At 39.7% G+C, this 24,812-nt stretch overlaps 1 protein-coding gene across 1 annotated transcript in view; it reads right to left on the bottom strand.

The window, feature by feature from the left end:
* LOC106080983 (diacylglycerol kinase 1) overlaps positions 1-24,586 on the bottom strand; it is a 380,563-nt gene extending 355,977 nt beyond the window's left edge. The window contains exon 1 of the mRNA XM_059368788.1: positions 23,427-24,586. The gene's annotated coding sequence lies outside the window, so the exon portion shown is untranslated. The remainder of the gene's footprint in view (positions 1-23,426) is intronic.
* Between the last annotated feature and the right edge of the window lie 226 nt (positions 24,587-24,812).

Below are 24,812 nucleotides of genomic sequence, written 5' to 3'. Positions count from 1 at the left end.
ATTTTATTGCAGTATTACTGCAAATCGGACGAACATGTATATGGGAGCTATATCCAAATCTGAACCAATTTTTTTTCAATTTCAATAGGCTTCGTCTCTAGGCCGAAAGACATGCCCATACCAAATTTCGAGAAAATCAGTTAACATATGACGATTTTATTGCAGTATTACTGAAAATCGCGCGAACATATATATGGGAGCTATATCCAAATCTGAACCGATTCTTTCCAATTTCAATAGGCTTTGTATCTAGGCTGAAAAACACGGCCATACCAAATTTCGAGAAAATCGGTTAACCAATGACCATTTTATTGCAGTATTACTGAAAATCGGGCGAACATATTTATATGGGAGCTATATCCAAATCTGAACCGATTTTTTCCAATTTCAATAGGCTTCGTCTCTAAGCCGAAAGACACGGCCATACCAAATTTCGAGAAAATCGGTTAACAAATGGCCATTTTATTGCAGTATTACTGAAAATCGGTTGAAAATATATATATTGGAGCTATATCCAAATCTGAACCGATTTTTTCCAAATTCAATAGGCTTCGTCTCTAGGCTGAAAAACACGCCCATACCAAATTTCGAGAAAATCGGTTAACAAATGACCATTTTATTCCAGTATTACTGAAAATCGGTCGAAAATATATATATGGGAGCTATATCCAAATCTGAACCGATTTTTCCCAACTTCAAAAGGCTTCGTCTCTAGGACGAAAGACATGCCCATACCAAATTTCGAGAAAATCGGTTAACCAATGACCATTTTATTGCAGTATTACTGAAAATCGGTCGAAAATATATATATGGGAGCTATATCCAAATCTGAACCGATTTTTTCCAAATTCAATAGGCTTCGTCTCTAGGCTGAAAAACACGCCCATACCAAATTTCGAGAAAATCGGTTAACAAATTACCATTTTATTGCAGTATTACTGAAAATCGGGCAAACATATATATGGGAGCTATATCCAAATCTGAACCGATTTTTCCCAACTTCAATAGGCTTCGTCTCTAGGACGAAAGACATGCCCATACCAAATTTGAAGACGATCGGACGAAAATTGCAACCTGTAGTTTGTACACAAATTAACATGGACAGACAGACAGACGGACAGACAGACAGTCAGACAACAGGAGTGGTGTAGGGTATAAAAATTGGAACAAAGACTAAGACCTAAGTTTCAAATGATACAAAGCCCCAATGCTAATTTTTGAGGTTTTATATCAGTGAGAAAAATATTATTTTAAAGTTTCATATGAAATAAATGCTCAAATTTTGGGGCCTCTTATTTCATTTTCTAATTTTGGGGTCTTTTTTCATTTTGAAAAAAAAAACCCCAGTTTTGGGTCTCTATTTCATTTTACATTGGGGTCATATTTTTAGGGTATACAAATTGGAACAAAGACTAAGACCTAAATTTCAAATGATACAAAATCTCAAAGCTAATTTTTGAGGTTTTATTTCAGTGAGCAAAATATTATTTTATAGTTGGAGCTATATTTCATACGAAATAAATGCCCAAATTTTGGGGCCTTATTTCATTTTTAATTTTGGGGACCCCAAAATTAAAAATTAAATTAGGCCTCAACTAAAGCCTCATTCAATTTTTAATTTTGGGGTCTTATTTCATTTTGAAATAAACCACCAGTTTTGGGTCTCTATTTCATTTTACATTGGGATCATACTTTTAGGGTATAAAAATTGGAACAAAGACTAAGACCTAAATTTCAAATGATACAAAACCTCAAAGCTAATTTTTGAGGTTTTATTTCAGTGAGCAAAATATTATTTTATAGTTGGAGCTATATTTCATACGAAATAAATGCCCAAATTTTGGGGCCTAATTTAATTTTTAATTTTGGGGACCCCAAAATTAAAAATTAAATTAAGCCCCAACTAAAGCCTCACACAACTTTTAATTTTGGGGTCTTTTTCATTTTGAATAAAACCCCTGTTTTGGGGTTTTGAAACCTAAGTTTCAAATGATACAAAGCCCCAAAACTAATTTTTGAGGTTTTATTTCAATGAGCAAAATATTTTTTTAAAGTTGGGGCTATATTTCATATGAAATAAATGCCCAAATTTCGGGGCCTTATTTCATTTTTAATTTTGGGGACCCCCAAATTAAATTAGGCCCCAACTAAATCCTCATACAATTTTTAATTTTGGGGTCTTATTTCATTTTGAAAGAAACCGCCAGTTTTGGATCTTTATTTAATTTTACATTGGGGTCTTATTTCATACTACCTCCGTTCGTCAGTGAAAATCACTATAGCGGTCGCCAAATGGGCCATATCGGTTCCAATTTGGATATAACCTCCATATAAACCGATCCTTCGAGATGACTCTTTTAGCCCCTAGAGGGTGGAAGTCGTACCCGACTTGGCTAAAATTCTGCTCAATGACTTTAACTATGTTCTCCAATGTTGTTTGAATTGGTTCATAACCTGATGTAGATCACATATAAACCGATCTCCCGAATGTACTTCCTCAACCACTACAATGCAAAATTCTTACCCACAATAGCTTCTACTTAGACTTCAAACATTTGTGTTAAGCATGGTCTGAATCAGTTCATAACCTAATATAGCTATCACATAAACCGACCGATCACCCGGATGTACTTCTTGAGCCCCTTACTTTACTTTACTTTAATTGGCTATGACAGAATATTTGTTCCACTAGCTGAATGTAGAACGTAGCGTTCCAAGCGCCTCGATCTTCTGCGCCCATTCTAAAATCTCTGACACCAAGTATCGAGGTGTCTCCCACCACTTGATCTTTCCATTGGGCTTTTGGTCTTCCCGATTTGCGTGTACCACCGTGTTCGCCTTCAAAAGACTTCTTTGCTGGAGCTTCTTCATCTATGCTGACAACATGAAGTAGCCAACGATGCCGTTGTATTTTGATGCGTGTAACTAAGCTATCGACTCCATTCAGCTTATACAGCTTTTTTTAGGTTTTATTCTTTCACACAGTACGCTCGAGAGTATATTGTATGAGATGTTGTCTCCTTTCCGTCTTGTCTCCTTTCTTGTGTATGGGACATATTATGCTGAGGGACCAATCATGGGGTATGCGTTCTTCTAGCCAGATTGCGCAGATAAGCTGATGCATACGCCTTATCAGCGTGTCGACACCGGTCCTAAATAGTTCAGCGGGTAACCCGTCGGCTCCTGCAGCCTTGTTGTTCTTTAGTCGGGTCATTGTTACTTGGATCTCATTCTGACTAGGAGGTAAACATTCTATACCATCATCAGGGATTGGTTCTGCGGTATCATCTTCGCCGCCAACGTCGGACACTAGCAGTTGGGTAAAATATTCCTTTCATATCCTCAGCATGTTATCGGTGTCAGTTACCAGATTTCCTTTTTTGTCTCTGCAGGAGGATGTGCCAGCACCAAAGCCATTGGTTTGGTGTTTAATTCTTTGGTAGAATTTCCGGCCTTCATTCTGACTCCTATACATCTCATTTCGCTCACACTCACGTCTTTCCATTTCCTTTTACTTTCTGCGGAATAGACGTTTCTCCTCTCTCCTTTTCTCCCCATACCTCTCATTCATCTGGCGCGTTGCTACTGATTGCAGGGTTACTCTATATGCCGCATTCTTGGTTTAAGTAGCATCTCGATACTCTTGGTCGTACCATGGGTTTCTTGGGGGAGGTTTCCGGTACCCACGTACGGATTTCGCGGCATTTTCCATGGAAGGGACAATAGTTTGCCACTGCGCCATTATATCATCGGAACAAGGAGTGCTTTCATCAAGCAGTTGGGTCAGTCGAGTGGAGTATGCCGCTGCTATTTGTTGTGTTGCAGCTTTGCAATGTCCAACTTCCGTGCAACCGATGTCCGCCTATGACGCTGAACGCCTAGGTTCGAATACTGGCGAGACCATCAGAAAAATTTTCAGCATTGGTTTTCCCCTCCTAATACTGGCGACATTTGTGAAGTACTTTGTCATGTAAAACTTCTCTCCAAAGAGGTGTCGCACTGCGGCACGACGTTCGGACTCGTTCGCATATGAGGAGTGCTTTCATCGAGCAGTTGGGTCAGTCGAGTGGAGTATACCGCTGCCATTTGTTGTGTTTGCAGCTTTTCAATGTCCAGCTTCCGTGCCACCGATGTCCGCCTATGACGCGGAACGCCTAAGTTCAAATTTTGGCGAGACCATCGGAAAAATTTTCAGCGGTGGTTTTCCCCTCCTAATGCTGGCAAAATTTGTGAGGTACTTTGCCATCTAAAAACTTTTCTCCAAAGAGGTGTCGCACTGCGGCACCCCGTTCGGACTCGGCTATAAAAGGGAGGCCCCTTATCATTGAGCTTAAACTTGAATCGGACTGCACTCATGGATATGTGAGAAGTTTGCCACTGGTCCTTAGTGGAATGTTCATGGGAACAATTTGCAATTTAGCTTCCGTGCTGTGTCAGATCGTACTTTCCTCGCCATGTTCAAACGGGTGCGAACCTTTGCTGCAACAGGGTAATGATCCTGATCTTGAGCCCCTAAAATGCGGAATTTTTATCCGATTAACTATGACCTTCAACATGTATGCCAAGTATGGTCAAAATTGGTCCATACCATAACATAGCTTCCATATAGCCTATTCCTTGATTTGGTTTTGGAAAGCGATTCTTAGTGATTTATTCCCTATCTTCCTTTAAAAAAAAACATGCAAAACACTTGCAAATGCGAACCATAGTGGAGGGTATATAGGTTTCCGCCCGGCCGAACTTAGCAAGCTTTTAATTGTTTTTCGTAAAATTTTTTTTCCAAAAAATTTGCTAAAATTGTGTTCTTCGCTGGAAATTTAGCAAAAATGAAAATACTCCATCACCGCAAGATGGGGGTATAGGAATCTAATCATTCTGTTCGTAACACCTTGAAATATTGACCTGAGGCCGTTTAAAGAGCTGAACGGGCGGTATGCCTATGCACATTGGGCCAAACGGTGTTATCTTTTGTTGTGAGCGGTAAAAAATACCAAAAATCTGGGATAAGTTATGGGATATGGGGTATGGGACCTACACCTTAAATATAGCCCTTCTGGACTATATTCGGCTTAGTTGTAGAAAGGCTTTAGCTTAAGATGTTCAATTTTCAGTGTCGTCTTTATAACAGCTATACCAGATTTCCCCTAATATTCCCGTAGTGTCGGTGATATGAAACGCCAAAATGAGTGAATGGCTTGCAAGTTTGTTGGTGATGGCTGCGCGCCACTGCGATGCTTGCAATTAATCGAGCCGAACATAAATAAACACTGAAACTTCGTTATAAATAAACACTTAAGCCTATGATTAATATTTAATTAAATGTTTATCATACGTCACAAGTGATGTTGTTTTTTCACTATAATAGCTGGCTGTTCAATTGAATTGTTTGGCATTGTGCTACAGTGTGTGCGTGTGGTGTGTGTGTGCATGTGTGAGAGGGAGTAAGAGAGAGAGAGACACAAGCTCTGGTGACCGCATAACCATTTACATGGTCTCGTCATTATCAAGCCGTTAATGAGTTTGTCTGTCTGTGTGTGTTGAGGTTTGAAGTGGACGAGTGTTGTTGTACTTATATTGAATTGCGATTAAGAAACATGTGGGGAATAGAAACATTACAGGGGTCTAGAGGAAGAGAAGTAGGGTAAAAGGGATATGGAAACAAATTTAAGATGGGAAAAGTAGAAGAAATCAAGTTTAGATGAAACTTCTATTTCCTTGTTATACTAGAATATTGTCTTAACACACTAATTTTTGCATTAACTCTGACGGCTTGGAAGGAGGAAAAGGTGGTATTTATACCCAAGCCTGGCAAGGGAAGCTATCCCAACCCAAAGGCCTATAGACCCATAAGCCTTATAACCTTTCTACACAAAAACCATGGAACATATTGTCAATGTTATGATAAAGAGTAGGATATCCAGAGAACTGCTCAAATACAAACAGGCGGCCTATGTCAAGGGAAGGTATGCGGAGACTACCCTGCAACAGGTTGTGCCTAAAATAAAAGCATCCTGCGATGTCATGGCTTACACATTGGTGCATTGACTCTGAGTGAGGCTTTTAACAATGTGGGGGCCGATACACTGATCCAATGACAAGAACCTGGTGGACTAAATCCTAAGAGACTGGACAAACCCTATGTTGAGGAACATGTGGGACAAATTGTGGCTGCCGTGACTTAAAGATAAGGTTGAAAGTGACTCAGGGCACGCCACAGAGGGACATTTTATGATCTCTCCTATGGGTGATCATCATTAATAATCTATTAAGGATGCTGGGTAAGGATGGATTTGAAATTAAATCAACTATGCAGAAGATCAGAATCAGCTACGCAGAAAAGCCGAAAGTGTTTTGCAGATGGCATACGACAACGGTCAACATTGAGACCCTAGAGGTAGCCCAACCTAGGGTTGACCCTGAAAGAAGACTGAAATCTGCCTGTTCCCAAGGAACATGAAGGTGGGCCACTTATTCCAGAGAACGTTTTCGATATATGCAAATGCAAATTTGCCCATGAACATTCCATTAAGGAACTGGGGCAAAATTCTCACAAATCAATGAGTGCTGGCCGATTCAATTTTAAGCACAATGATAAGGGACCTCGTTTTTATAGCCGAATCCGAACAGCGTGCCGCAGAGCGACACCTATTTGGGTAGAAGTTTTTGCATGGCAAAGTACCTCACAAATGTAGCCAGCATTAGGAGGGGATAACCACCGCTGACAATTTTTCTGAAGGTCCTGCCTGGACTCGAACTCAGGCGTTCAGCGTCATAGGCGGACATACTAACCTCTGCGATATATGACAAGGTCAAATACTTTGGAGTTGCTTTGGGGGAATGAAACAGAACTGGAAGTGTTAGATGCGGGAGCTTACCGACAAGCCTCTTAGTTTGGTGGAGGGCGATGAAGAAAAAGTGCAACATAAGGGTATTACAACAGGTTTAGAGAATATATTGGGTTGCCCAAAAAGTAATTGCGGATTTTTTAAAAGAAAGTAAATGCATTTTTAATAAAACTTAGAATGAAATTTAATCAAATATACATTTTTTACACTTTTTTTCTAAAGCAAGCTAAAAGTAGCAGCTGATAACTGGCAGAAGAAAGAATGCAATTACAGAGTCACAAGCCGTAGATAAAATTTGTCAACGCCGACTATATGAAAAATCCGCAATTACTTATTGGGCAACCCAATATGTTGTCTTGGCATAAGCGAGGCTATGTTACATGAAGACTACTCAAGAAAACTGCCCCATGGCAAGATGATTAAGTGTGCGGCTATGAGGCTTAAGGGGACGGAAGTATGATAGAAGCAAATCACACTGTCCCGGTAAAGGCGGGGCAACGATAGGATACTTGGAAGGATTAGCAAATGTTTGTTTAAAGTTGAGTGCGTGGCACTGTTGCCTGTGGCACAGCCATGGATTGACGGAACTCTGATAGTGCCATCTGGAAATCGATGCCAAACGGATTAAATAAAGTTAGAGGAGAGTTTTAGACCGACACGGAATAGCTGTGAGCACCACACAGGCTGGAAGATTGAGCTACAATTTGTGTGCTGTTCATTGCTGTTACTTGGAAGCTTAGCTGCGAGCTAACGTCCATAGGTTACCGATAGTGGAATGCTACATACGGAGTAGCTGCAACGGCAATCGCGAAAAATCAGAGGTATCGATTAGAGATTCTCAGTGAGAAGCCGGGCGGCACTGGCCTCTGAGTGCCTCTGATGCTCGTTATGACAAGGCGAGTTTTTGGCGCCATTAAATAGCCAAAGGCCACGTTGTTTCCGCGGCGATCGTTCCTTTGGACCAAAAATAGCTTGCTCACCTACATGTGCTTCGAGGATCGCCAACTCTACATAAAAATGTGGCTACAACAACCAAGTTCTAACTAAGTTTCTGGTTGCCTGATCGTGACACGGTCCTGCAAGTGACGTGCTCAAGTGTCAACTTGTGGATGTCGAGTGTGAACACCAGGCCAAGTTGTCTAGGGCTGCAACCACCTGGACGGTAAGATCACGATAGAATACTAGCAGAGTAAGGGCAAGAGGTCTGCCATCAATAAACTTGACGAATACAAAGCCTGTAAGTGTGGAGAAGACCAAATTAAGGGCGTGGTCGTGCATACACCACTGTGGAACAGTTAAATGGTCGAAGGAATCCAGATCGTGGGAAGACAAAGCTATTACAGAGAGGATTTAGGAAGGAGATCAGTATGGCTTTCGGTGTCATTTTCCTCCAAGGTATTCTCATTGGACAAGTGTTTGACCGATATCTCCTAATAGATAAACAAAAGATAATGGATAAGAATTACTATATCAGCTATACCATATTATGAACCGATTGACGCCATACTTGGCTTGGTTGGAGACCAAAGTAGAATTCATTGTGCAAAATTTCAGTCAAATCGGAAAAGAATTGCGTCCCAGAGTGGCTCAAGAAATAAAATTGGGAGAACTGTTTATGGGAGAATCGGATAGGAATTGCTCCCTAAAAAGGCTCAAGAAGTATAATCGAGGGATCGATTTATATGGAGGCTATATCAGGTTGTAAACCGATTTGGGCCATACTTAGCACAGTTTTTGATGGTCAACCCGAAACATTCCCTGCAAAATAGCAATAAAATTGGATAATAATTGCGCCCTCTAGCGACTCACAAGGTCAAGATCCCATATTGGATTATAAGGGATCTACATCAGGTTATGAACCGAAGAACGCAGTTCACTTCATGTAAAATTTCAGCCAAATCGGATAAGAATTGCACCCTCTAGCGACACAAGAAATCACGATCCGAAATCAGTTTATATGGGAGTTATATCAGGTTATAAACCGATTTAGGCCATACTTAGCACAGTTGATGATGGTCAAACCAAAATACTTCTTGCAAAATTTCAGCCCCATCGGATAATAATTGCGCCCTCTATCGCCTTAAGAAGTCAAGATCCGAAATCGGTTTATATGAAAGCTATATCAAGTTATGAACCGATTTCGGCCATACTTACCACTGTAATTGATGGTCAAACGATGCACTTTAACCAAAAATTTCAGCTAAATCTGATAATAAGTGCGCCCTCTAGCGGCCCAAGAAGCCAAAATCCAAGATCAGTTTATATGGGAGCCATATCAAGTTATAAACCGATTTAGGCCATACTTGGCACAGTTCTTAGAAGTTAGAACAAAACACTTCAGCCATATCGAATAATAATTGCGCTCTCTAGCGGCTCAAGAAGTCAAGATCAGAGATCCGTTTACATGAGAGCTATATCGGGTTACAAAACGGATTTAGGCCAAACTTGGCACAATTGATGGTTGATGGTCAAACCGCATCACTTTATGCAAAATTTCAGCCAAATCGAATTGTAATTGAGCCCTCTAGAGGTTGAAGAAGTATTGGGTTGCCCAAAAAGTAATTGCGGATTTTTCATATAGTCGGCGTTGACAAATTTTTTCACAGATTGTGACTCTGTAATTGCATTCTTTCTTCTGTCAGTTATCAGCTGTTACTTTTAGCTTGCTTTAGAAAAAAGTGCAAAAAAAAGTATATTTGATTAATGTTCATTCTAAGTTTTATTAAAAATGCATTTACTTTCTTTTAAAAAATCCGCAATTACTTTTTGGGCAACCCAATATAATCGGGAGATAGATTTATATGAGAGCTATATCAGGTTGTGATCCGATTTGGGCCATACTTGGCGCAGTTGTTGATGGTCCAACCAAAAAACTCCACACTTAACTTCAGCCAAATCGAATATTAAGTGCGCCCTCTATAGGCTCAAGAAGTCAAGATCCGAGATGGGTTTATATGACAGCTATACCAAAACATGGAGCAATTTGGCCCATATACAATCCCAACAGACCTGCACTTATAAGAAGTATTTATGCACAATTTCAAGCACCTAGCTTAGCTGCTTCGAAAGTTAGAGTGCTTTTGACAGACAGATGGTCGGACAGACAGACGGACGGATAGACAGACTACTGGGTCAAATCGCTCTATAACCTGATTTAACTCCCATATATATCGATCTCCCGGTTTTTGAACGTCTAGAAGGCTGATATTTTGTACGACTACTTTCGCTTAGGCCTTCAAAAGCTATTTCAAGTTTGGTTTGAATTGTTCAATAGCTTAATAAAGCTCCCATTATAAACCAATCTCATGAATATATATATCTTGGGTAACTGAGGAAAGCGTCATTCTTATGCATTTTGGCTGAAACTTCTCTGATGACTTCCAACAATTAGACCAAGTTTGGATTTAATGGGTCCATAACCTGTTATAGCTCACATATTCATCGATCAACCGATTTGACTTCTTGTGAACCTTTAGGATTTTGTGCTAATCTAAGAACATAAAAAAATCCAGGGAGATGTCTTGTTATGACTGCCCAATTCCCTTACAAGTTCCTGTCTTTGAAGACAAATTGTCCAAAGAACTTGCTGTGATCCAAAATTCGGCCCGGCTGAATATATGACGCTTTTACTGTTTGTTACTTTTATCTACTTGGCAATAAGAGGATAAACTATTTTTTAAAGTTTTGTCTAAAATTGGTCTACTTTATGTTTACGGTAAATAAAATTTCCCAAATTTCCTTCAAGCAAATCCTTATGTTGCTTAAAAATCACAGGCATCATAATAAGCGAATTTTTTATGTATGAAATCTACATAGCAGCCCATATTTCTGGCAATTTACCTTTCATTATGGTCTCCCCATAGAGTAGTCGCCTTCAAATGCTTCTAAATTTGTACACAAATGTGAATAAAACAATAAAAACAACAACAACAACAACCTTTCAAAATGCATACAAATGACCGAGATTTGTTTTTCATGAACTCGGGTTCATTCTCAAGATAACAAAAGAATAATTATTACCCCTCATTGTTTAGAATGAGAGATAGAGAAAAACAATGAAAGCAATACAAAAACTTTAAAACGGACACAACAGACATCAAACATCAGTCATTTCACTTTAACATACCCCCTTCCAATGAGAACAATGAGAAATTATGTAAATTTTCCAAAAGAAACCCCAAAGACGCCGACAAATGGCACAAGGCGCAAGCATGCACACGCACATACACACACACACACAGACATACATACATCGCAACATACATGGGTTCATCTACAATTGACTAATTTAAACAAGCCAAAAACAACCAAAGCAACAACAATAAGTTCAAGACTAAAGTAAATAGCTGGCAGCAGTCGGCAGAAACGTAACGAAGAAGAAGCAGCAGCAGCAGCAACGAAAACATGAAATCAGGCATAGACGCCATAGACGGCAATTCAACAGATATCACTGCAGTATGACTGGGTATATCTTAAGCAACAACAACAAAAACCATATATAAACACTGGACAACATGAAATTTTATGTCACACTAAAATTTTGTCTTTAGAGAAAATTTCTTAAAAATTTTCTAGTAAGAAAAAAAAGTTCATAAGGTATTGTCTTTAAAGAAAATTTCTCTTGAAAGAAAATTTTGTCTTTTAAGAATATTTTCCTAAAATTCTGTCTTTGTATTCCAGTGTAACTTAACTGTCTCCAGCATTAGCATCACGAGTTTTTTTCTTTCACCTACCTTAAGGCAATACACAGACATAAGACAAAAGCCCAAAGGGTGCAGGGAGTAAGAAACAGAAAACCCTCAAAATAAGTCAAAGATACCAAGCCATACCAAGTAAGATAGAAAGGTCAAAAAATTTCAAGCCTCCCCAAGAAAGTCGAGAGGAAGGAAAAGTGAAATAAGAGGTAAAAGGCAACCAAAGACAAGGAACAAAACAAATGCAGAAAATAAATAAAACGCCAACGCAATACTTGTAAGGGGACAACAGAGAATGACGACAGGATCAAAATAAATCAACCACCAAAGTAGCGAAAGGGAAGTGGAAGGTAACAGTTTAAGAAAAAAATAAATTCAAAAGGGCTTAAAAGGCAGCAAAAATCATTGAGAAGGATGGTGGGGAGGAGAATGCTAAGGATTTAGAGGTTTTGGTAAGAAAAAAAAACAAACAAAGACTGGCAGCTTTAATGGGATGTGGAAAATCTTGTCTTGCCACATCCCACGCTGAATTTTGGAAACTCTCAACATTTTGTAGTCCTATTTACTGCCTCGTGAAGAAAAAGAACCTTTAGAAATTAACACCTCCTTTGTCAATCATATGTCATATGTCGTCTATATCCTCTTATTTTTGTATTATCCTGTTTTTGTTTTTTTCTATTTATCTCTATTAGATGCTTGTTTGAGCCTTAGAGTAGATGTATTTGCAATGTGCTTCTCAGGATTATCTATTCATCTCGGTGTAAATACTTTATAGGTGGTGGTAGATGTTCCAGCAGCCCAAGGTAGTGTTTATTGAATAGTACAGCGGAAGATCTAAAACCTGGCAGTATACTTAGATTGGGCTTCCATAACCAACAGTTGTGGCGATAGTGTCGGGCGGTAGCATGTTGTCAGCTAATAAAACCTCAACTGGTGAAGCGATTACTGTAGGCTCAACTAAACGGCAAAGTATAAGTCTGCAGAGGCTTCGCACTCTAGAGTTCATTAAAAGGCTTGGTGCGTCCGACCTTTAGTTGTCAACCAGAGGGTCGTGATAAGAGATGAAATCTGTCATCTGTATACTACAAACTCCTAACGGAATCTCCCAATCTTTCTTTAGATTGTGGCAATACTGACTCATATCAGGGCAAATTTCAACGAATCTTTTTTTAAAACCAATGCTTGGCTGGTATCAACTGCTGGTCTTTAAAAAAAGCGAAAAAATGTTCAGATCCCAATTTCATACTTGACGACTGCTTGTTTTTTTATACCCTCTACTATAGGATGGGGGTGTACTAACGTAGTCATTCCATTTGTAACATATCAAAATATTGGTCCAAGATCCCATAAAGATTATAAAGGGCGTTTTTTTAAGAGCTTCACCAAAGTTTTTAAAACAAGTAAAAAGGCGTTAAGTTCGGCCGGGCCGAACTTTGGATACCCACCACCTCGGGTATATATGTGAACAACCTTTCGTCAAAATCCAGTGAAAAATGCATACCTTATGCCCCATAGCAGCTATATAGACATATACAACGATTTAGACCAAATTCTTATAAGTACAAGTCATTGTTCAACCGAGAGATCGGTCTATATGGCAGCTATATCCAAATCTGGTTCGATCTGAGCCAAATGGAAGACCAACATCGAAGAGCCCAACACACCTCACTGTCCCAAATTTCGGCGACATCGGACAATAAATGCGCCATTTATGGGCCCAAAACATTAAATCGAGATATCGGTCTATATGGCAGCTATATCCAAATCTGAACCGATCAGTGCCAAATTGAAGAAAGATATCGAAGGGCCTAAGGCAACTCACTGGCCCAAATTTCAGCAAAATCGGATAATAAATGCGGCTTTTGTGGGCCTAAGACCCTAAATCTGAGGATCGGTCTATATGGCAGCTATATCCAAATCTGGACCGATCTGGGCCAAATAGACGAAGGATGTTGAAGGGCCCAACGTAACTCACTGTCCAAAATTTCAGCAAAATCGGATAATAAATGTGGCTTTTATGGGCATTAGACCCTAAATCGGAGGAACGGTCTGTATGGCAGCTATATCGAAATTTGGACCGATCTGGGCCAAATCGACGAAGGATCTCGAAGGGTCTAACACAACTCACTGTCCAAAATATCAGCAAAATGGGATAATAAATGTGGCTTTTATGGGCCTAAGACCCTAAATCGGAGGATCGGTCTATATGGCTGCTATATCCAAATCTGGACCGATCTGGGCCAAATTGACAAAGGATGTTGAAGGGCCTAACGCAACTCACTGTCCCAAATTTCAGCAAAATCGGGTAATTAATGTGGCTTTTATGGGCCTAAGACCCTAAATCGGAGGATCGGTCTATATGGGGGCTATATCAAGATATAGTCCGATATAGCCCATCATCGAACTCCATCTGCTTATGGACAAAAAAAGAGTCTGTGCAAAATTTCAGCTCAATATCTCTATTTTTAAAGACTGTAGCGTGATTTCAACAGACAGACGGACAGACGGAAGGACATGTCTAGATCGTCTTAGATTTTTACGCTGATCAAGAATATATATACTTTATAGGGTCGGAAATGGATATTTCGATGTATTGCAAACGGAATGACAAAATGAATATACCCCCATCCTTCGGTGGTGGGTGTTTAAAGATTTGTATACCCTCCACCATAGGAGGGGGGTATACTAATTTCGTCATTCTGTTTGTAATACCTCGAAGTATGCGTCTAAGACCCCATAAAGTATATATATTCTTGATCGTCATGTCATTTTAAGTCGATCTAGGCATGTGAATCCGTCAGTCCGTCTGTCTGTCCGTCTTTCCGTCCGTCCTTCTGTCTGTTGAAAGCACGCTTACTTGCGAAGGAGTAAAGCTAGCCACTTGAAATTCTACACAAATACTTTTTATTAGTGTAGGTCGGTTGGTATTGTAAATAGGTCAAATCGGTCCATGTTTTGATATAGCTGCCATATAAATCGATCTTGGGTCTTGACTTCTTGAGCCTCTAGAGGGCGCGATTCTCGTCCGATTTGACTGAAATTTTGCACGTGGTGTTTTGGTATCACTTTCAACAACTTCGCTAAGTATGGTCCAAATCGGTCCATAACCTAATATAGCTGCCATATAAACTCATCTTGGCTCTTGACTTCTTGAGCCTCTAGAGGACGCAATTCTCGTCCGATTTGACTTAAATATTCCACGTGGTGTTTTGGTATCACTTCCAACAACTGTGTATGATTCAAATCGGTTCATATTCTGGTATAGCTGCCATATAAACTGATCCGGGATCTTGACTTCTTGAGCCTCTAGAGGGCGCAATTCTCATCCGATTTGGAAGAAATTTTGTACAACCGTTTTTCTCATGACCTTCAATATACGTGTCTGAAATGTTCTGAATCGATCAATGGCTTAATACAGCTCCCATATAAACCGAACACCCGATTTTGCTTCTTGAGCCCCTACAAGGCGCAATTCTTATCTGAATGAACTGAAGTTTTACACAATGACTTCTACGATGTTCAGCATTCATTTATGGTCCAAATCGGACTATAACTTGATATAGATCCAATAGCATAACAGTTCTTATTCAATATTCTTTCTTTGCCTAAAAAGAAGTACTGCGCATTGAGCTCGACAAATGCGATCCATAGTGGAGGGTATATAAGATTCGGCCCTTTAATTGGCTATGACAGAATATTTGTTTCACTAGCCGAACGTAGAATAGCATACCAAGCGCCCCGATCTTCTGCGCTCATTCTAAAATCTCTGACACCAAGTTTCGAGGTGTCTCCCACCACTTCATCTTTCCATCGGGCTTTTGGTCTTCCCGGTTTGTGTGTACCACCGTGTTTGCCTTCAAAAGACTTCATTGCGGGAGCTTAATCTCAAAACTGGTGTCATTCGTTTCGGTTACGGCGGTGCTGAGGTAGATAAAGTTACTGACTGTCTCAAAGTTGTGGTTCCCAACTTTCTCCATTTTCTTTATCCGCTCGGCTGTGCAACGCCTTTTGGGAGTGCAAACCATCCATTTCGTCTTATCTCCATTTACTGCCAGACCCATTTTCACTGACTCTCTTTCGATTCTTTCCAAGGCTGCAGTTACTACTTCCGGTGACCGACCTATGATATCGATATCGTCGGCATAGGCGAGTAGCATGTGCTCTCTTGTGATTATTGTGCCATATCTATTCACTTCTGCATCTCGTATAATCTTCTCCAGCAGGATATTGAAGAGATCACGCGATTGGCTGTCTCCTTGTCTAAAACCTCGTTTGGTATTAAATGGTTCGGAGAGATTCTTTCCTATTCCTACTGAAGAACGCGTATCAGCAAGTGTCATCCTTCAGAGTCTTATAAATTTTGCAGGGATACCAAACTCAGACATGGCTTGAAATACCTTTGAACGTAAAGGAGCATCGACTTTGTAGTCAACAAAGAGTTGGTAGGTGTTAATTTGTCCTTCTCGGGTCTTTTCCAGGGGTTGGCGCAGTGTGAATATCTGGTTTGGGTGGATTTACCTGGTCTAAAGCCGCATTGTTAGGCCCCAATTATCTCATTGACTTTAGCTTTTAATCTTTCACACAGTACGCTCGAGAGTTTCTTCTATGCGATGGGGAGGAGACTTATTCCTCTGTAGTTGGCACATTCCGTTTTGTCTCCTTTCTTGTGTATGGGACATAGTATGCTGAGGTTCCAATCATCGGGTATGCGTTCTTCTAGCCAGATTGCGCAAATAAGCTGATGCATACGCCTTATCAGCGTGTCGCCTCCGTTCTTAAATAGTTCAGCGGGTAACCCGTCGGCTCCTGCTGTCTTGTTGTTCTTAAGTCGGGTCACTGCTACTAGGACCTCATTCTGACTAGGAGGTAAACATTCTATACCATCATCATTGATTGGTTCTGCGGTATCCTCTTCGCCGCCAACATCGGACACTAGCAGTTGGGTAAAATGTTCTTTGCATATCCTCAGCATGTTATCGGTGTCAGTTACCAGAATTCCTTCTTTGTCTCTGCAAGCGGATGTGCCTACACCAAAACGATTGGTTTGATGTTTAATTCTTTGGTAGAATTTCCGAACTTCATTCTGACTCCTTCACATCTCATTTCGCTCACACTCACGTCTTTCCATTTCCTTTTTTCTTTCTGCGGAATAGACGTTTCTCCTCTCTCCTTTTCTCCCCATACCTCTCCTTCATCTGGCGCGTTGCTACTGATTGCAGGATTGCTCTATATGCCGCATTCTTGGCTTCAGTAGCATCTCGACACTCTGGGTCGTACCATGAGTTTCTTGGAGGAGGCTTCCGGTACCCAAGTACGGATTTCGCGGCATTTTCCCAAAATAAAAAATATTCACCGAACTCGCCGCTCAATAAGTCCATTGTTATGCGTGCTGTGTAATTTGAGGCACCGTCTTGTTGAAACCACATGTCCTGCAAGTCAAGCTCTTGCAATTTGGGTAAAACAAAGTTGGATATCATCTCACGGTAGAGCTCACCATTCACAATTACTTTACGATTCTCATCATCTTTGAAGAAGTACGGTCCAATGATGCCAACAGCCCATAAACCGCACCAAACTGTGACTTTTACTGGATGCATTGGTAGCTCTTGCAATGCTTCTGGCTGATCTTTACTCCAAAATCGACAATTTTGCTTATTACCGTAAGCATTGAGCCAAAAATAAGCCTCATCGCTGAACACAATGAAGCGCGCAATGAACTCAATAGGGCACGCATTTTGATTATAAAATTCAATTATTTTCAAGCGTTGATCGTTTGTAAGACGTTTCATGGTTAAATTATGGACCAAACTGAAAATGTTTGTCAGCGAAAAAAAAAACACGAAACGTTCGTGAGCTGTTTAAACCAGTGTTGCCAAAAAGATAATAGCCCAAAAATCACTCGTGACTTATAGGGTAGGTGTAGGGTACTACACAATCCGCACCGCCCGGCTTTTGCCTTTCCTCACTGCTTTCATTCTAAATATAGCATAGGGAGTATGTTCATTTAGTCATTCCGTTTGCAACACATCGAAATATCCTTTTTCGCCCTAAACTTCTAAGGCGATTCGGCGATGTCCGTGCTTCTGTCCGTCTACCCATCCGTCAGCTATAATCACTCTACAGCTTTCATAAAATCAAGATATTGCTCTGAAATTTGTCACAAAAATGTCGTTCTGCTGCACACAGGTTTAGATCTTGAAGAGGCCAAATCAGACCCTATTTGGATATAGCTGCCATATAGACCGATCTGCCGATAAAGGGTCTAATGCCCAAAAATTTTTTTGATCAAATGGTCAAATGTTAGTGCAATATTGAATATATGCAGGCCCCACAAATGCCTACGGTTGTCTCAATCTCTCGATAGGTCACATTAGGATCTTGCAAAATCAGTTGGTGCACAGCATTAATGATTTTTGGAACAACAACTTATTTTGGACAATCTTCACGAAATTCGTCTTGGAGTGAACCACGAGCTCAGTTGTATTCACCATACCATCGATAAACCCTGGCCCTTGATGGAGCTTCATCAGCAAAAATTTAATTAAGTTCATCGATGCACTGTTGTTGAGTTAGTCCACAAGGAAAGTTGTAAAACATAATCGCTCGAATATGTTCACGATTTAATTCCATTTTATGGGCGAGATGAATCTTTAAAGTTACTGTAAAAAACACAAATAGCGCTCGTATGGCAAAAGGTTCCGAGTACATATAACCTCAAAAAGGTCAAATTTTACAATAGAGCTATCAGTTGGCAGATTGCAATACAAAACTTGTCCAATCCCAAAATATAAAATGCAACCCTCGTAACCCCATCGAAAGGTGGTGGGTATAAAAATCACAAAGATCGCTTCACTAGTTTAAGATGGTTATATATGGCACCCTGTCTCTGGCCCTACATCTCTCCCTGTATTAGAGACAAGGATCATCTACAAAAAGTGACTGAAAGCCTATGACCTTCCCTAAAAATGTCCAGAACATTTTTACATTTAGTAGAGTTACAATTGCTGAGGTCCTCAAGGACCCCATCGCCTAAATAAGACAATAGAAATATTCGTTTATCAAAGGTTTAATGGGTTGAGCATTCTAAACTATAATAACTTAACCCTAACTTTTTATAGAAATTTTTTTATTAGTATGGATATATTTTCCATATAAAACCCATAAATTATTTTTGGAGTTCTAGAAAGTTTGGCCATTGCCCAAAAAGTAATTGCGGATTTTGGTTGCCCAAAAAGTAATTGCGGATTTTTCATATAGTCGGCGTTGACTTTCCTTCATCCTTTTTTTTCACTGCTAACGACATGGACCGCCACCAACCTCAATCTAAATCTCATCAAATTTCTTTAACCAATTCAAAGTTTTTTTTTGTAAATTTAATTATAATACGAAATAAATGTCAGTTTGTTTTTCATTTTCCTTTTCATGAAAACGATTATTTTGCTGTTTGTTGTTGTTGTTGTTTCCCCCCCCCCCCCCCCACTTAGCGCTTAAACGCTTTGCAAAGGCTCATAAAAAAGGGGAAATCTGTTTGTCTTATACTTGGAAAGGCTTCATCTGAAATCCCTAAGTCCAAGTCCTTAATTAACAGTTGGCAAGTAAGTAAATAATAGCCACAAAGAAAGCTGTATAAACATTTACTCTCAATTCAATTTTATTTATGGCCCACAAATGGCAATAAATTTTGCCTTCTTGCCATACCGCCAAAACCATTCTACACTTTGACTGCTGCAGTGCACAGACTTTAAGAACACTTGTATTTGGTTTAAGACGATGTGCGTGTTTCTTCATTGGCTTTATATACCTAGTTTGCCTTTAACTTTACTAATTTTACTTCTCATTGGGGAATGGGGGTGTAAAACCTTGAAATCCTTAAAATAATGAAGGACAGAGGGATAATGGGTTTAAAAAAGTAAAGGCGAATAAATATTGGAATATATTTTGGGGTTTTTCGAATTTCTGGCAGGAATTGTGAGCAGAACTCAACATACAATGAGCTAAATTGGTTAAGTATCATATCTCAACAAGGCAGCAGGAGCCGACGGATTACCCGCTTAACCATTTAAGAGCGCTGAAAAGGCATATGCATCAGCTTATTTGCGCAATCTGGCTAGAAGAACGCATACCCCATGATTGGAACCTCAGCATACTATGTCCCGTACACAAGAAAGGAGACAAGACGAAATGTGCCAACTACAGAGGAATAAGTCTCCTCCCCATCGCATAGAAGATACTCTCGAGCGTACTGTGTGAAAGATTAAAACCTAAAGTCAATTAGATAATTGGGCCCTATCAGTGAGGCTTTAGACCTGGTAAATCCACCCTAGACCAGATATTCACACTGCGCCAAATCCTAGAAAAGAGCCGAAAAGGACAAATCAACACCTAGCATCTCTTTGTTGACTACAAAGCCGCCTTCGATACTCCTTTACGTTCGAAGGTATTTCAAGCCATGTCTGAGTTTGGTATACCTGCAAAATTAATAAAACTCTACAGGATGACCCTCGCTGATACGCGTTCCTCAGTAAGAATAGGAAAGAATCTCTCCGAACCATTTAATACCAAACGAGGTTTCAGACAAGGAAACAGTCTATCGTGTGATCTCTTTAATATCCTGCTGGAGAAGATTATACGAGATACAGATGTGAATAGATATGGCACACTAATCACAAGAGAACATATGCTACTCGCCTTTGCCGATGACATCGATATCATAGGTCGGTCACCGGAAGTAGTAACTGCAGCCTTTGAAAGACTCGAAAGAGAGTCAGTGAAAATGGGTCTGGCAGTAAATGGAGATAAGACGAAATGAATGGTTTAAATAGGTACGTAAATAAGCAGAAAGTCGATTTTGGAGTGAAGATCAGCCAGAAGCATTGCAAAAGCTGACAATGCACACAGAAAAAGTCACAGTTTGGTGCGGTTTATAGGCTGGTGGCATCATTGGACCGTACTTCTTCAAAAGTGATACGAATCGCAACGTAACTGTGAATGGTTAGCGCTACCGTGAAATGGTATCCAATTTTTGTTCCCCCAAATGCAAGAGCTTGGCTTGTATGATGTGTGGTTTCAACAACAAGGCCACATGTCTTACAGCACGCCTTACAATGGACTTATTGAGAGGCGAGTTCAGTAAACATTTTAATTTATGTTTGGGACCGCTTAATTGGCCGCTAAGATCCTCCGATTTTACTACTTTAGAATATTTGTTGTGGGGTTATGTTAAAGCTCATGTCTATGCAGCCAAGCCCGCTTCAATTGACGCATTGGAAGACAACATGGAAGGGGGGGGGAAGAGGGAGTAGTGTTTATTGATATTAGTCTTAAATTTCTGAACGTCAATGTCGGTGGGAAAGACATTTGTCGGAAGATGATTCCACATACAAATGGTTCGGGTGAAAAATGAATTTTTTTCAGTACTGCATGGTTCGGTCGACTGGCCAATCAATTACAAACAGGTGTGAGTTCCTGGCAAGTCTTGTATGCCTGGTCAACATTCTAACGTCAGTGATAAGGAGACGAATATCCCTGGTACACACGCCATGAAAATAGCGATAGAGCAATACAACGCTACCCACATTCCGACGATGTTCAAGAGAAGCAATAGAGTTGGATACCCTACTGTCTCCAATCAACACCATTGCTCTCCGTTGAACCGGGTCAAGTAGCTTCAAGGATGATTTTGGAGCTCCTGCCCATATATGTGAGTTATATTCCAACCTCGGCCTAATGAAGGCAGTATAGATATTGAGAAGAAAAAATCCATAATTTATGCCCCCATAAAAGCTACATGGTCCGATTTGGACCAAATTCGGCACGGACATTGAGTTGCCTAATAAGTACAAGTCATTGTTCAATGTTGTATAACAAAATATTAGTCTTTTTGGTAGCTATATCCAAGTATAGACCCATCTCAACCATATAAGACAGGGATGTCGAAGAGCATAACATAAGCCGCTGTGTCAAATTTCAGCGAAATCGGATTATAAATGGGCCTTTTATAGGGTCAAGACTTTAAATTGAGAGATCGGTCTATATTGCAGCTATAAAGGTTTATATGGCAGGTATACCCAAATCTGGATCGATCTGGGACATATTGCAGAAAGATGTCGAGGGGCCTATCTTAACTCACTGTCCCAAATTTCGGCGAAATCGGACAGTAAATGCGCCTTTTATGAGCCCAAGACCTTAGATCCAGAGATGGGTTTATATGGCAGGTATACCCAAATCTGGACCGATCTGGGACATACAGCAGAAAGATGCTCAGGGGCCTAACTTAACTCACTGTAGGAAATTTCGGCAACATATGACGAAAAATGCACCTTTTATGGGCCCAAAATCTTAAAATTGTAGATCGGTCTAAATGGCAGCTAAATCCAAATCTGAACCGATCTAAGCCAAATTTAAGAAGGATGTCGAAGGGCCTAACACAACTCTCTGTCCCAAAGTTCACCAAAATCGGATAATAAATGTGGCTTTTATGGTCCTAAAACCCTTAATCCGAGGATCGGTCTTTACGGCAGCTATATCCAAATCTGGACCGATGTGAGCCAAATTGACGTAGGATGTCGAAGGGCCTAACACAACTCACTGTCTTAAATTTCAACAAAATCGGACAATAAATGTGGCTTTTATGTGCCTAAGACCCTTGATCCGGCCGATCAAGGGTCTTAGGTCTATATGGGGGCTATATCAAGATATAGTCCGATATAGCCCATCTCCGAACTTAACTTGCTTATGGACAAAAAAGAACATGAAAAGAAAAGACAAAATTTTGCTCAATATCTCTATTTTTAAAGACTGTAACGTGATTTTAACAGACAGACGGCCGGACATGTCAAGATTGTCTTAGATTTTAACGACGATTAAGACCCTAAATCCGAGGATCGGTCTATATGGCAGCTATATTCAAATCTGGACCGATCTGAGCCAAATTAACGAAGGATGTCGAAGGGCCTATCACAACTCACTAAATCGGCCGATCGGTCTATATGGCGGCTATATCAAGATATAGTCCGATATAGCCCATTTTCGTACTTAACCTGCTTATGAACAAAAAAAGGGTCTGTTCAAAGTTTCAGCTCAATATCTCTATTTTTAAAGACTGTAGCGTGATTTCAATAGACAGACGGCCTGACATGGCAAGATCGTCTTAGATTTTTATGACGATCTAAAATATTTTAGGGTCGGAAATGGATATTTCGATGTGTTTCAAACGGAATGACAAAATGAGTATACCCTCATCCTTCGGTGGTGGCTATAAAAACGGACAAAGTCGGATAGTATCCATCCTCAGGTTCCGCAAATGGCAAGCATCTACTTAAAGAAATGTCTACTATCGAGATGAACACCAGGTCCAAAATCCTATCCCTTATATTACGAATGTTATTCATCTGAAACTAGCACTGTCAAAAATGTTCTCCCAGAATGTATCCATACCAATTGAGGAAACTGTTGATGAAACAGCCACATAGCCCATGGCGTTCTCTCTCGAGACCCACGATATCTGAAATAAGTTGAAGTCATCGAAACAAACAAGATCGGAATATGCATGTGGATTCGATGCCTCCCTTATAAATTCGGAATATCTCAGGCAGATATCCACCTCCGAATTTGGTGCAATAAAGGAGCACGTTAAAATGAAAATCTGGCCCAAATATTTCGTCTTGACGCATAAAAATCCAATATCATCATACTTTGTAAGTGTAGTCAGTTCAGAAGCCATTGAGTTGGGAACACCCTATCCTACGGTGGTGGGTACAAAAAAAAAGTTCTTAAGTATTTTTAGCATTCGACCATACTATTAAAAAATAAATTCTTCTTAAATTTTAACCTCCCTTATCTGTTTCTATTACATCTAAGTAAATTTTATACTATGACATACATTTACCTTTTAAGCTTTTGTTGTTGTTACTGCTGTTATATTTAAATGGGAGGCAAAAACACAAACACAACAATAATGCAATGCGGCTACAATGATGCTGTTGACTTGGGGGTGCTGTTGTGTCGTGACTATTTCCCCCTTTCTGTTGTAAACTATGAATGACGGCTGGCTTATGATAAAAATGGTCACAATTTTTTCTGCTTTATGTTTAACTAATAAAATCGAAGAAAAAACCGACGGAAAAATCACTGAGAGTTTAAAGGAAATTTTTCATTACTAATGAATAGTGAATGGGGTTTTCCAACATTTTTTTTTTTTTTGTGAAACTTTTTTAACACACAATTTCTTTGTTGCTTTTAGATAAACTTTTCAAAATTAGCAATATTAACATACACACATTTTAGCTAAGATATATGTAGCGCGAAGAGCAAACACAAAAAATTATTTGATTTTTTTGCCTATGTTTTTGGATTTTTCTGATGATTTTACAGCAATTTGTTGTTGCTGTTGCCTCTAAATAGTGCGTTTTATTTTTTAGACATTTGACAAATGGAATACATCTGTCATGCAATGCAAATATAAAAATCACAACAAAATGCACACACAACTATCACTGAATTGTCATAGCCAATGGGAGCAAAACAGCACGCACTGCACCTCAGCGCTTTGGGAAATCTATAATCGATTATCGATAAACGTTTAAATTGTTGTTGTTCTAGTTTGAGTCTGCTTCCTTTGACTTGGAATTTGTTTTTGTTATTGAGAAATGATATGACAATTGAAGATAATCAAAGAGTTACGCGTCGCTCACACACAGTAGCACATACTCAGTGAAACACACATACACCGAAGCGCTAAGATACCGCATAGACACACATGTGTTCAGACTGCTGTCTTGTTGCCCTTCTCAATTTGCCAATTCCCTGTGTATGGAGGAGGGAGGGGGGAGAAAAAAAACAAACGAACGAAGGCAGACGACAACACCCACACACAGTCTTTGTGGGGACGGTTGGATGAGGTAGTAAGGTGGTATGGTGGTAAATCAGAAACACACTAGACCAGCCAGCCAGACAGACAACAAGGCAAAGACAAACACACACTCTAACACTTTGTTGTGATGCCGAGGAGATGAAAATAATTTTTTTTTCAATTTTTTTGTTATCAGTGGGGTTTTTTGTTTTTGGCGCTTGTTTTTGTTATTGTTTTAGAATTTTGTATAATTTGGAAACCTTTTTTTTAGGTAATTAAAGACTTTCTATTAAATTTCTAAGTCTTTTTTTATATCATCTTTGAATACTTTTTATTTTCACTTTTTTTTAATTTTTCCTTTTTTTACACTTTTTTTCTTTTTTTCCAAAAATTTTCGTTTAGCTTTTTTTATCTTTTGTTTAT

The sequence above is a fragment of the Stomoxys calcitrans genome, chromosome 5 (genome assembly GCF_963082655.1).
Source record: "Stomoxys calcitrans chromosome 5, idStoCalc2.1, whole genome shotgun sequence".
Classification (NCBI taxonomy): domain Eukaryota; kingdom Metazoa; phylum Arthropoda; class Insecta; order Diptera; family Muscidae; genus Stomoxys; species Stomoxys calcitrans.
Note: the sequence above shows the minus strand (reverse complement) of the source record. Positions and strands in the feature narration are given on the sequence as shown.